We start from the raw sequence: 14,222 nt of genomic DNA on the forward strand, positions 1-14,222 counted from the left end.
GATAACCCATCTGTAATGACTGCAGCTGTATGAGCACTCTAACATCTACATTTATGTTGGGTACAAAACTGTACTTTACCCCCCTCTAGCCCCTTAACTTCTTTTGGCTATACCTCTACTTTCCTTTATTATGCTTAAAAGCCTTTTTGGTGTGTTTGCTTTTTTGTTGGAGATATATCATTGTACCTTTTATATTTAATTGCTCCCCATTAGGGGGTTACCTGTCATCTGGGGCAAGAAAAACTGATGTAATGGCGTTGCTGTATGTTTTATACCCCTGACTACCTGACGTCATGGTAGAAGGGACAGCAGCCGATGCAGGACCCAAGACTTTGCTAATCAGGCCGACTGAGGGCTACCTGCAAGCAGCTAACCCAAATGTAATGACTGCAGCAGTGAATACACTCTAACATCTACATTTATAGTAAGTGTACACAACCTGTACTTTTGCTGTACTGTCGTAGATCCTGCCTACTTTTGGATGCTTTGATGCCTTCTGTAATATGCACAAACATTTGGCCCTTATAGTGGCTTCCCTACATCCCCATAAAATGGACCCTTCACATGTTTTGCTTGCAGTGAAATGTCTACAGTGCATGACCTATTGTTGGAAGAAGTGACTGTAGATGTGAGTTTATTCTTAGTGTTTTAAGCAGTTAAAAATAGAGAGGAGTATGTGGACAGACAGATTTGGAACTAACAAATATTGATGTCAACCCATTATCAAATGTGGTGGTCTTACTAAGGAACCACTACTTCAGTTAATATTGGCATGTTAGTATGCAGAATGATGGGCGGCCACGGTGGTGCAGTGGTTAGCATTGCTGCCTCACAGCAAGAGGTTTTCCGGTTTGATCCTCGGCTGGGGTGCCTTCTTTGCGGAGTCTGCATGTCCTCCCTGTGGTCTCGTGGGTTTCCTCCAGGTGCTACAGTTTCCTCCCACATCCCAAAGACATGCTGTAGGTGGATTGGACACTCTAAATTGGCCCTAGGTGTAAGTGTGTGCCTTCTGTGGAAGGTTGGTCGCCGGGCTGACAACGCAACACCGTAAAACTCCACTGCCAATCATGAGCAGACAAGGTGATCCACTGTGGCGACCCCTAACCGGGAAAAGCCGAAATAAGTAGTAGTATGTAGAATGATACTGGAAGGAGGAGCCATCTGGACTGATTAGGTCCAGATTTCTGTCAACCTATTCTGTATGGTTATAGAAGGCTAAAAGTTCAAGCCCATATTAACGCATTTGGTTTCATCTAAATTGTGTGTAATTACCACAACTTAGTGTAGAGCTCCTCCCTATTAAGCCCCCTCTTCAGTCATTGTTCAAAGTCCTTCAGAAACTGTAATGATGTCCTTCAAGGATGCATCTGCAGTCCTAACATATGGGTTGTCCTGCCTCAGGCAGCCCTTCGGTCGGCCGGATTCCAAAGTCTGGGTCTGGCCTCGCATAGTTTAACTTTAACCCTTTAAAATCCCCCTATTACTACAATCTGAGCACTGAACCACTCTACCATTGCTTTCTGCTAGGCGCTCAGCACATCTCTCCCACATCTTTTCTTCCACCCATTGCAGCTGGACTTTTAATACCATTGGACCACAAATGATACTTGGCATCCCATGAAAGGTGTTAATTGCTTATTGTACAGAAGAGTGTGTTTGTATCCAGATGTTTCTGGGCCAGTTTTGCTTCCATATGAAAAACTGTAAAAAAAAAATAGCCATTTTCTTTTCTAATGTGTCTGCTTGGTTTACACATTGTCCAGGCCAAGTACATCAACCATCTTGTAAGCTGTGAATGTTGCTATTCTATCACCTCAAATTTCCTTGATCGTTGACACGGTGGTGGAGCTGCGGTAGCCTCACAGGAAGACGCTGTCCAGTTCCATTCTCAGCTAGAGCGTCTTCTGCGTGGAGACATGCGTGAATGGGCGTACCTTCGTTGAAGGTTGTGCATCAGGGCTGGCAACTCGGCACGTAAAAATCAGCTGCCAGTCATTAGCGGACCTTAGTTCCGCTGTGGCGACCCCTAACCGGGAAAAGCTGAAAGACACAACAACAACAAAAGTTATTGTGAGAACTCTTCACAATGACTAGATTACTAGCCTTTCCTAAGAGACTGAGAAGTGTATTTCTGGGCTACCTGCTGTACAATCTCCAGTGCTGTCTGCATTGCTCTGTATCGAATATTAGTTGAGAGAACACACTGCTGTTTTCTCAGCTCTTCTGTATTCTGGCTGTGTATGCACAACAGGTAACTACAGCCAAAAGTGTATGGCCTAAATTTTACACTTTTGTGTAGGGGTCAACATTACCTTGTCCCCATATACCTTTGATATCCTTTTGTTTTTTCCTTGTGTGCTCTGTTCTGTTTGGTCCCACCACTACTTCTGTGATAGACATACAGGAACGGTCATATTACAGGGACAGACAGACCAGCTCCAAGTCCATAACTATCACAGAGTATGACAGTATTCTCTGTTAGCCATACCTCTCAACCACTGAGCACCTGGCTTTAAAACTCCTAGCAGGGTCTCTCAGGATCCCTTATTTTTCTTAATAGAGGGTCTTTGTATACTAGACAATAAATAGTTCATGATGGTGAATCTTTTAAACTAGTCTGACTTTGAGGAGCATCATAAATCTAGCCGGAGCAAGGCGAAGTCTGAAGGGCAAAAGCATAGCATGCGAGTAGGAGTTGACTCCCTGACAAAATTTGTGGCAGTTATTACTCCCATAGACTACTGACAATGTAGTCGTTGACTGCTGTCTGTCTTAATAGTAGTGCTCCATAAGTGCCTACATACCTTCCCTTTTAATATTTTAAACAAATACCGTTGTGGAATTGCATCTGTTAGACCCCCACCCCCAATATCATCTTGGTACTAAGTGTCTGCAGGCCCTCACAATTAGAATAAAGAATCCAGGACTAACCACAGCCTTTCTCTCCCACTGCAGTTCCTCACATATTTGGTACTTTGCTAGTATGCTGCATGTTTTGGGTGCATAGCCAGTTTCTGATTGGGCATGTTTATTCAAACAGGGTTAGTGCTGTGACTAGTAACCTGGCAGTACCTGGAGAGAGAGAGAGCCTTTGAAAATTAGAATCTGACTTGACTGTTGTATTTAGTTTGTGCTTTGTTGTAAATGTAAAGACACAGAACAAAGGCTTTGAAGTAAATCATCTGGTGAGGTGTCCTATTTTTGTTCTTTCACTCCAAATTGGTACTCATTTGTACAGCTAAGCTGACCTAAGCAGCAGAAAATGTATTGAAATTGTCCCTGCCTACAAATCCGTTGCACCTAAAGCCAAGATGAAACACTCCACTCACCCTGGAGCTTTGCCACAGTATAGCACAATTGTGCAAGAATAAGTTTTTGATTTAAAATGTTGAGGCAGGAAAAAAAAAACTGCTGATATTCAGGTTGCAGCTATTTCATACCCTTTGGACATAGCACAGTCTAGAGATGTTGTATAACTGTCTTATCGTCTCTGATGATTGAATTGTAATATGTCATGCCATTTCTAGATGTAGCCTTTTTGTAGACCGGAAGGAAAAAATGGCCCCCAAACTGTCTATAAACATAAGCAAAAGGCCAGTGGGTGATCAAAATGTTCGAAATAAAAGTAATACTTCTAGCAAAAATCATGTTTGTTTTTTTTTTAGCTTTATACTAAATCTCTTTCCTGCAAGGTATGACTTTTTGTACAGAACCACATTTCATTGCATTAGTTCCTGTTAGTGACCTTCCTTTGTCATGCTTTGACTACAAACTGTAGGTGGCTGATGTTTTTTCATGCTTTTAGGACAGCAGTAGGTGGTTGATGCATGGCTGTAACAAATGATTTCTCTGTTAACTTTTTACTCTGTTGCATTGTTAGGTTTGCCATAAACTATTAGGATCCAAATGTATGATTTTGTTTGTTTTCCCTTCCATATCCTGAATCTGAGACTCGCACCAATGTAAGCTAAAACTTGAAAGTTCAAGACCACATGCAATTCTGGCCTTAAGTGTAAGATCAGAAAATCTGATTAAAGTTAGTTATGCAAAAGGGTTAATGTAAAGTACTTGGTTTACGTACGGTGTGCTTTAAATGTATGAAAAACTACATATTTACATGTCTGTGATGGAATACTCCCCCAACCACACATCCTTTCAACACAAGAATTTCAAAAGTCCAGGGCTTTTGTTTTGTCAGTGATTAACTAAAAGGTTCATAGTTGGGCAGGGAGTCAGTAGAAAAGAATGACTGTTGATGGTTTGTAAAGAGAAAAACATCATGAAATAAGAAAGTAAATGTTCCATGTTTTTTCCTTTCTAAGCTTACTGTAGTGTTTTATTTTTTTTTTGTTTTGGCACATTTTGAGTTTTAGTATGGATGCATGAAAGTAAAAAAAAAAAAAAAAAAAAAAAAAAAAACTTTGCAGATGCTGTCAATTCTCTCATTAATTATCACTTTAGAATTGGACACACAATTTTGGGGAAAAATGCTTGGCTGTAATAAGCTGACTTAAAAATAACTGCCCACATCTGGGAAATCAAAAAGGTTGCAGTTTTCTTCCATTAATTTATTCTGTCTGCTGTAATCAGAAACATTTTCATGAGGTGAGTAGGGAGCAGAATGATGAGTTGTTAGCTTGAATTCTAACAAAATGTGAAGCACATTAACCTTTAGTGGATCACTAGAGCATCGCAAATGCACAGTATTGAATCACTTATTTAGAATATTATGAGCATATTTTTCAAGCAGATGGAAAAACTAACCATCTTTAAATGCAATGGGAGTAAAGATCCTTGGGTTGTTAAATGGTTTATTACAGTTTTATGACCCAGGCACTAGACCTTACAGTGAGGTTTGTGAAGGCTGTGGAAAGTCATTTTTCTCCCATGTCCCTGTAACAGAGCAGTGCAGGGGTTAACATTGTCACCTCATAGCAAAGAGGTTCTCCAGTTTGATTCTCCGCTTTGGTGCCTTCTGTCTAGAGGTCTGCATGACCTCCCTGTGTTTGCGTGGGTTTCCTTTGGTCTCCTCCTACATTCCAAAGACCTGAAGTAGGTGGCTTGGACATGCTAAATTGGTCCTAGGTGTATGTGTGTGTGGTACACCCACCGAGGAGGGTTGGGCCTTGGGCTAGCACCCCGACCCCTTAAAACCCATAACTGCTACTGAAACAAGCGTTAGAGAGCGCTTGTTGCATGATGTGCTGAAAGGCACTGTGTGTACATCAGAGATCCCTGTAACAGCAGAGATGTGTTCTATTATGGAAATGTAACAGTACCTCACTGGCCCTAATATTAAGAGTATAGGTTCATAGGAGGTTACTAGGCTAGTGGCCCTTGAGCCACTTCCAAGCCTAGCCATGTTAATCCTGAGTTGCGTTAATTGTCCTTGGTTTGACATAATTCACAGAGCACATCTATGATGAACGCTGAATATCCATGTCCATGAGGCACATGGGTGCCACCCCGGGGTAAATTTGTGGTATCCCATTGTCCAGTTTATGCTTGAATAGAGTCAGTGAGGAGCTCTGCTTCATGTGAATTGGAAGTTTATTCCAGAGAAGTGTCGGTCTCTGTGAGCAATGTTTGACTCCAGCATGTTTTGTTAATGTCGCAGGCTAAGTTAAGATCCCTACAGTGAGCGACTCTTGTACCATTTGACTTGCGGATGCGCAGCATTTCCATCAGGGCAGGGTCAGTGTGTGCCCTGTATGCCAGGCACAAGTAGTCTGTCAGCAGCCTGTGTGATGCAGAGCACAGTGACAGGGCTCTCAGTCCATTCACACAAGTTATAGAATGGAGGCCTTGTATTTTCATTGTGAGAAACCTCTTGTGGTCTCTCCAGCTGCTCTAGATGTCTGGTGAGGTATATGCAGAAGGGGACATGTACCCCAGAGGGGGGTAATGGGTAAAATCCATTGTGAATGATGGTTTGTGACTTTCATGGGACCCATAACTTGTCTGAAGGCCTTTGAAATTAATTGCTTTATAATTGAAATTAGCAACTACAGAAACATGGTAAATTGTGTGCTTCAAAGTACTCAAGGTATCCTGTGAGAATAAGCCTAGAGTATTGTGGAGTAATGGGTAGTGCCATTGCAGGATACCATGCATCTGAGTGTTAGTTCAGGAAGTTAAGGAACATATCTCCAAGACCCCCAGTGAGGCAGTTGTGGAAAATACAAGTGTGCAAGGTGGTACATTGAGAGGACTACATATTGATCAACAGGAGCAAGATGGTACTGAATAGCATTATTTAGTAGGGTGTCGTCCTCTAAGAATGGTGCTTGTTATCACAACAGCAGCTTTTCTAAACTGGAGATGTTTAAAAGTGAATATTTAATCATTCATTTCTCGGACCCACTAAGACCATTTTGAAGACCTACAGCAAGGAGATGCTCCCAGTGATGGAAATTGCAAACATCAAGAGTGGAAAATTGACATTCTTCAAAAGCAGCAGTGTGACTTTTTAGTAAAAAGCTAGAAAGTGAGATGAGGACTGTCGAGCCTGATATTTGGACGAAAGGTCTGAAGACCAGATCTATACCATCTGTTAAAGTCCAAAGTGGGGGCTAACTTGAGGTGCCTAGTCAAGTCTGTGGTTCTGGAATTGGTCACTTCTAATGAATTGCTGCACCCATTAGATAACTTCTTAAGTAATAAGGCCCCTTAGAGCATCAGGATCTGTTACGACTTCATGGATAGTTACCTTATATTTTGTAGAACAGTAAACATTGCCTCACATTGCAAACTGTTTTACAAGGCTAGGTGACAGGAAGAGATTTATTAACACTGATTTGTTGTGCTAAGGGAACCTACAAATGAGCGTTTGACAGAATGCCTCATGCTGCCATCATAAGCTCTACTAATATTGCTGACTCCATTTTGATATGACTACAGAAGCAAGTTTACTTCAGAGATTCACTGACCATGTCCTAAGTGTTATGACACATTTGTCCTGTTATCTTGATATTTTGGTAGTAGAAAAGAATATGAAGACTAAAGAATTTGTAACTTATGTTAAGAAGTGGGAAGAGGTGACCGAGGTGATCACCATGAGAGACAGATTGCACATAGGTTGTTGTGCATGTAGGCACTAATGACCTCTCAGTTAAGACAGCTGAGCTGATGGCAAACTGAGCTAGGAAGGTGGCAGAGAGCTGCCAGAAGTGGTGGTTGGCGATATCATTTTCAGAAGTGCTAGCTGTAACAGCAGCCAACACACTAAAGAGAGGATTAATGGGAATAACCACTGCCAACAGTACTGGACAGGTGTTAAAAGTCTGCAGTGGGAGTGGGAGGTGGGTGTAGGAGGATAGTCTGTGCAAAAAAGGGTGGCTCCTAGCCCATAAACTAAACCTACTGCCTAACAACTTTTTCCTCCTCTCCCTGTTTTCCTGTCCGCCTACAGTTTGGTACATATTAAAATGTGGCTTACTTTATCTGCCTTTTTACAGCAAGTCTGCTATTCAGCCATGGCTAGTCTTGCATAAAATAGTCCATTACTTTCTCTAAGGAGATTTTCTTTGGTGTTGTATCTTACTGACCATTACATTTCACACTTCTGACCCAGGAAAATCCCCCACAGCAAGGTTTTCATAGCCCTGCCTTTGTTATTCCCCTAGAACAATAATACAAATTTGTCAAACCACATAGTGTTGTAACTGGACGGGACTAGTGAAACACCAGGTAGACTGCTCTGCTGCTCTGTTGTGTGAGTCAGTTGATAGAGTTAAGGTTCATTGCTCTGGTTTTAAAGTGTCCTTTATGGCTATGCTGTCATCAATATAGGGCTTAAGGTTAATTTTGTTGGTACAACTTTGATTTTTTTTTTTTTTTTTTTTATTAAAGAACAGCAAGCAAACGGGTGGGGATCTACGTCACAAGCTCGAAGTTTCAAAACTTCTAACTGCAAATGTTCAAGACCATAAGATCGAAGTTTTGAAACTTCAGATTTGTAAAAGATAATAAACACCCTATGCTAAATATACCAACCACAAGATCTCACTACAGTGAGGAAAACATATTTCCTGTTCCCCGCTGTATGGCAGTCTCCACTCAAAACTTCGATCTTATGGTCTCCACCAATTGCACTTAGAAGTTTTGAAACTTCGAGCTTATGAACAGAGTCTAGTGGTAGTGGGGGCATTACATTACTGGCTATCATATGCAACTATGCATGCCTGATCTTTTCCAGGGATGCTGTAAAGATAACAGCCAGCAGAATGGCTATGTGCGTACTCCATCTGTGCTACATTCCTTAAAATTTGTTAGCAGTATGTGCTTGTATGTGTAGTGTGGGTGAACAGAGGGATGTACAAAGCTATAGGTAGGTCATCTGGGCAGTTCTCTAGACCAGTGTCCCCTTCAACCCCAAGTTTAGGATCAACAAAAGTGTTGAGCAAGCTCTTTACTAACTCACTTGGCTCCTAACTAGTATTTGCAAGTTAGTAAGATGTGATATGTCACTTGTGGGTTCTTAAATGAATGTCTGTACTGCACTTGTGTCCCACCAGCAACTTTCACCTACAACAGCTTCCCTCTTTGGTCTGCTCTAGTTATGGTTGTGATGCAGGTGTTAATCTGTTAAAGTACAAAACCAGCAAGTTTCGCAGAATCTTAAGTTGAAGACCTTGCTTTCATGATGCATTTCAGAAAATCATTTGGTGTCCTTTCAAGATGTTATGCTGAAAAGTACCAGCGTTGCATGGCTCTAGTCAAAAATACCTGCTTTGCATGTCACCTGTCAGAAGTCCATGTTATGTGGCACCAGTCAAAAGCACTTGCATTATGTGCCACCAGTCAAAAGAGACAAAGTAGGCCCATAACTTTGGTTTTCAGTACTTTTCTCTTGTATTTTCACAATACAGCTTTTATGCATGTTTCATAATATGTACTATGAAAAGTGTAAATCTTGTACTGGAAGTAATTTTGCAGAATTAGTTGATCAAATGACCCTGTGTGGGAGTGTGGTGTCTTGTTTCATGGTTTGCCAACATAAATTTCATTTTCAAGAACAATGAATTAAATAAAGCAAGTACTGCAAATGGTTTGGTAGAATTCTGAGTATGTAATTGTGCAATTACTGAATAATTCAGCCCAAAGTACTGAAACTTGTGAAGGTTACAGGCATAGGTCTGCTAGACTGAAAACAGATTTGTAAACTCTGAAAATGTAATTTTTAAAGTTGTACTTGTCTGCAGAAACAGATCTGGCAATCAGAAAAAAAAGGTGACATTTGGGTAGAAGTTTTTTTTACACCCCCATGAGTGCAAAATGCATAATTCAAACAGTATTCATAACTTTTTTCCATGAAAAGGTGTGAAATATGTTTTTTTCTTAGTATTTCACATTTATCTGTACCATCCTAGTGATGTGGGGGGAGTGGTACGCAAGTATAGCTCATACTTATGACCCTAAAGTAATTAGGCAGGTAACCGACTTTGATCTGGGAAGAGTGGTGCAAGAGAGAATGTAGTACCATTTTTTTTTTAGTTCTGCTAATTAAACTGCAGCAGAACATTTTAAACCTGGACTTTGTCAGTGTTAATAGTTGCAATTGAACAGCTTTCAATATGTCCGCTAGGAAGCATAGTTGGGAACTACAGTTTCCATGTCTGAATAAAGTCACTAAATTTAGCTGTTTCAAGTGTAACAATCCAATGCAGTGTAAAATGTTGTACAAGAGAACCACTAACAAAAACCAAATGATTTCATCACAGCCGGAATTGCCAGAGGCAGAAGTGTAGCAAGTCTTAAGTACTTTTAAAAACATCACGTGCATGGAGACTCATTTTATCGTAGTAAATCTTCTTCCTACCACACTTCACTCTACGGACACACACAATTCCATCAGTAAGGCAAGGCAAAAACCTTGACTTCAAAATGAAGTCCTGTAACACTACAAAAACCTATTATATTAGTCACACATTTTCACTTGCCTGTTTCATTCGGTAACATTGTGCATTTTCCTTCCTGCCACTAACAATATATGCAGTCCATTTTTAAATGACACTCTTCATAAACTCCTAATTTTCTAATACTGACATCAGCTTTGTCAGTTGTACGAGACTAATGATGGCATGAGTTTGTGCTCATAGGCTTCAGTAGAGACGCATCATCGTTGAGTGAAATGCAAAGTCTGTGGACGCATCCCAACACTGTCTTTATGATGATGGCATTGAGGGATAACAATAGAATTGTGGGTGTGTCTTAAAACTTTCATAAAGATTCCATTTAGAAACCACTCACAAAAAATATGAATGATGGGGTACTCAGTAGGAGGGCACTTGAGTACATTGTGGGTTGCATGCACAAAATGTGACTAAGCATTTTAAGGCATTTTGAGACGCTTGAAGTGTATTGCAAATACTTATGAAAAAAGCAAGGTATTTTTTAATTTGTTGGGTGTGATTCCTTTTTAATACTGTGTGTTGGATTGCTACATTGTTATTGCATAGTTCCATCCTAGATTTGTGTTTTGCTCTGAGAGGGCTGGTACAAGATAAAACATAAAACTGTTTTTTTTTGTAAAAAAAAAAAAAAAACCGTAAAAGGTGACAACCAAATCAAAATTCCACTTGAGAAGCGGTAACCAAACTGACCTTATTACAAGTAATCTGTAGATGTGTACAATGTTAACCTAGGTTTCATCCTCCCATAAGGACTTAAGAACAATTGAATACATTCAATGCAACAGTTTAAATACCCACCCATCATACCTTTAATCCAATAAAATCACATTCTCATTCCATAAGCATTTAGAGACCATGCTTAAATACAAATTACCACATAAAAATACTGTCAGGAAAGTTATTCTAATTTTCAACAATTACATTACAAAACTAATACAAACCTAAATATTAAAATATGAAAATGTTGTCAATGGTAAAAATATTAAAAATATTGTGAATGTTGTAGGTATTGTATTATAAGGTGTTACAACTGGCAATTTCACATAATTAAAATGCCATACCCATCAAGGTATATATATATTTCATCTACCTCCTTTAAATGCTTATGGAATGGGAATGTGATTTTATTGGATTAAAGGTATGATAGGTGGTTATTTAAACTGTTGCATTGAATGTGTTCAGTTGTTCTGAAGAAGTCCTTATGGGAGGACGAAACCTAGGTTAACATTGTACACCTCTACGGATTATTTGTAATAGTCAGTTTGGTTACCGCTTCTCAAGTAGAATTTTGATCTGTTTTTTGTTAAGGTGTACTAATTGGACTGCAGATGAATGTTTAGGTCTTCATATTACAGTGCCTGTAATGAGTGACGTTAGTAGTCATATATGCTGTGTTGAGGGTATGCTGCATGACTTTGAATAATTTTCTTTATTTTGGGGATTCGATGCTGATAAAGTAAGCACCTTCAGTGGCACTGCCATCACTTAAAGCTTGAGGTCAGGTGTCCTGCGTTGGTATTCCATAAGGTTTTTAATGTGGGTATGATGAGGTTCTGTATGTGTATATGCATACTTTTATTTTCCCATCTGGAAAGTGACACTTGCTTTAAATAATTGACAGTGGGGCAGAATCAGCTCCCCCAGTGTCCATACTGAGATTGTTTACACTGTGGGTTTCAGTATCCTGCAGTGAATTCTGAAGACGGATTATGTCAGTGGATGGGAATTTTACGTATAACTATTTTTCAATACCAGTGCCATCATTGATTGACAGTGTTTTCCATTGTGTGCACTATCTTGCCTTTGGGAAAATTTGGCAGTTGCAATTTCTCCTTGGAGGGCAGATGTTGGGGTAGAGTAACACATTCACAGGGGTAGATGGTGAGAGTTACTGAAGTATTCAAGTCATTGTAACCCAATGAGGCAGACTTGGTATGGTTTATGTACAAACAATTGGAATCTCATACTCTAGGTAAGTTAAAGCTATCATGCTGAGTTAACACTTAAACCTAAAGTGATTTGTTAACATTCGTACCGACTTGACATCTAAGAAGTGGAGTCCTGTGAGGTATTTTCATGCCTGTTGCTGCATATATTTTCCATGGCTAAAACAAATTTAACTTCTCCTAAGGTGACTTCACATTAGGGCTTGTGTGAGGTGCATCTTTAGACTTTAATGAATGTCATCACACATGTATCCATTAAAGTCTATAGATGCATGAAATGTGGTTCCCTACACTGATGCCACTGAGGTTAAAGTTCATTGCTTACACTCCACAGTATGCACGTATGCAAAATGACAATTTTTAAAAGATTTTTAATACTAAAGCACAGAGACATTAATGGATGGAGAGAAATGCTAGATCTGCCATTTGTACACCACATACCATCATAGCATTCCATTACAGATTCCCAACTCCACAGTAAATCAAGTGACTAGTTGGAATTTGTTGAGGCATTCATCTGTACATTTTCAGATTAGTTCACATAAATTCAGTATTTCTCCCATTTCAGGGAGTCTGCGTCCCACATCTGCCACTTGGTCATGCTACCATAAGAAAGTGAAAAACACCTTGAAAGGGTAACCACATCTAATTGATCAGCAGCACTTTCTGTGTGAAAAATGGTTGGGGACTTGTAAAATTGATGAGCTGATGTTCATCTGGATGCATATCATTGAAATTTTATGAAGTCCAATCCCTCTTTTTATATATAAACATGAGCTAGCAATGCTACAAAGCCATTGATACTTTTTACCACATTATTATTTGTTTATTAAAAACCTTTATTAATTTACAATACAAGACCTAGACAAAACAAGCAGAAAAGAAAACGAACCATATTAACATTATGTTCCATTTACAGAGATTATGTAAACAGTCCAACATTGACTGCGGTGGTGGTACTGTGGTAGCGTTGTCGCCTCACAGTAAGACATTGTCCTATTCGATTCTCAGCTAGAGCATCTTCTATGTGGAGACATGTGTGAATGGGCGTACCTTCATTGAAGGTTGTGCGTCAGGGCCGGCAACTCTGCACGTAAAAATCTACTGCCAATCATTAGCGGACCGGAGTTCCGCTTTGGCAACCCCTAACCGGGAAAAGCCGAAGGACACAACATGTAAACCATCCCAACATTGAATAAATTGCTGAATTCTTGCCTTCCCTTAAACCTCACTCCTCCACTTTACCATTATTATTGATCCTACAATTTCCACGTATTTCTGTATAATTTGCTTCTTCCCTTTTATGAAGATCTTCCAGCTCTTTTTATCTTGTGATATTCAATAAAGTTGCTTTTTTAGCAAAATCTAAACCAATTGCTATGAAATGGAAATCGGCCAACAGAATTATACTTGGTGCCTTACTATCTCTAGGTAATTCAGATCCTGTATCCCAGCTCAAAAAGATTAATGCCTTAGTTATGGCCATTTGCCCAACCAATATTTCTGACAGAGTATTCTGTACTGAATTTTTAAAATCTGCCAACTCATTACTCTTTCTCTCCGTCATGCCTCCAGCAACTGCCATTTATTTACCTGAGGTCAGTTCTTTGAATTCTGGTTGGGGTGTAAAAATACTTAGGATTTTTTAAGTTTTCGGGAATTTGTTGCATACTTGGGAGTCATACATTTGTCCTCCCATTGTTGTCTTAAACTGCTTTTCCAGTCTCTCTTCCCAGTCTTTTCTAACCTTTGTTGATTGATTCTTATAGTTATCATGCAGTATTTTGTATGCTCAAGTAATTGCCCCTTTTTACCCCACTAATGATCCCTTTAACAACTGCTTCTGTTCTAGGCTCTGCTAAAACTCAAGGAAAGTAGGTCTTTCACTTAAGATTCTCCTATCCCTTTCTCTTTCCCTATACTTGAGTCCCTTTTTCTGTATTTACTTGCTCCCAAAACCTTGGTTTCTTTGCCAGCTTTCTCCATTAATTCAAACCTCCTCTTGCCCATTTTCTGTACTGCTACTTGGTCAAAATATCCTTTCTATTGTTGGCTTAGTTCTTTGAGTACTTGCTGCTGCTTTTATAAATATATTCTGTATGGTTACATTTTTCCTTAAGGATCTACATCCGAAATCACCCTTTCACACTTTTGTTTGACCCCCCCCCCACTTTTGCTTTATCATCCTTATCCCTTTGCATTTTGAATTCTGACCTTCTGCTTGTGTTATGTTTGAGCCTTAACTGTGCAGCTCTAAAACGTCCTTTCAAGTGCGGTGATCCTAAACCACCTAGTTCTGTTGGAAGGATCAACTTATCCCACTTGACTCTTGCCCAGTTTCCCTCGCAGACAATTTCCTTCA

At 39.7% G+C, this 14,222-nt stretch overlaps 1 protein-coding gene across 1 annotated transcript in view; it reads left to right on the forward strand.

Annotated features, from left to right (window-relative positions):
• Window positions 1-14,222, forward strand: part of LOC122800290 (vasodilator stimulated phosphoprotein) — a 1,035,406-nt gene that overhangs the window by 153,912 nt on the left and 867,272 nt on the right. The gene's annotated exons all lie outside the window — the stretch shown is intronic.

This window comes from Protopterus annectens, chromosome 1.part0 (assembly GCF_019279795.1).
Source record: "Protopterus annectens isolate FY-2018-M chromosome 1.part0, PAN1.0, whole genome shotgun sequence".
Taxonomy (NCBI): Eukaryota; Metazoa; Chordata; order Ceratodontiformes; family Protopteridae; genus Protopterus; species Protopterus annectens.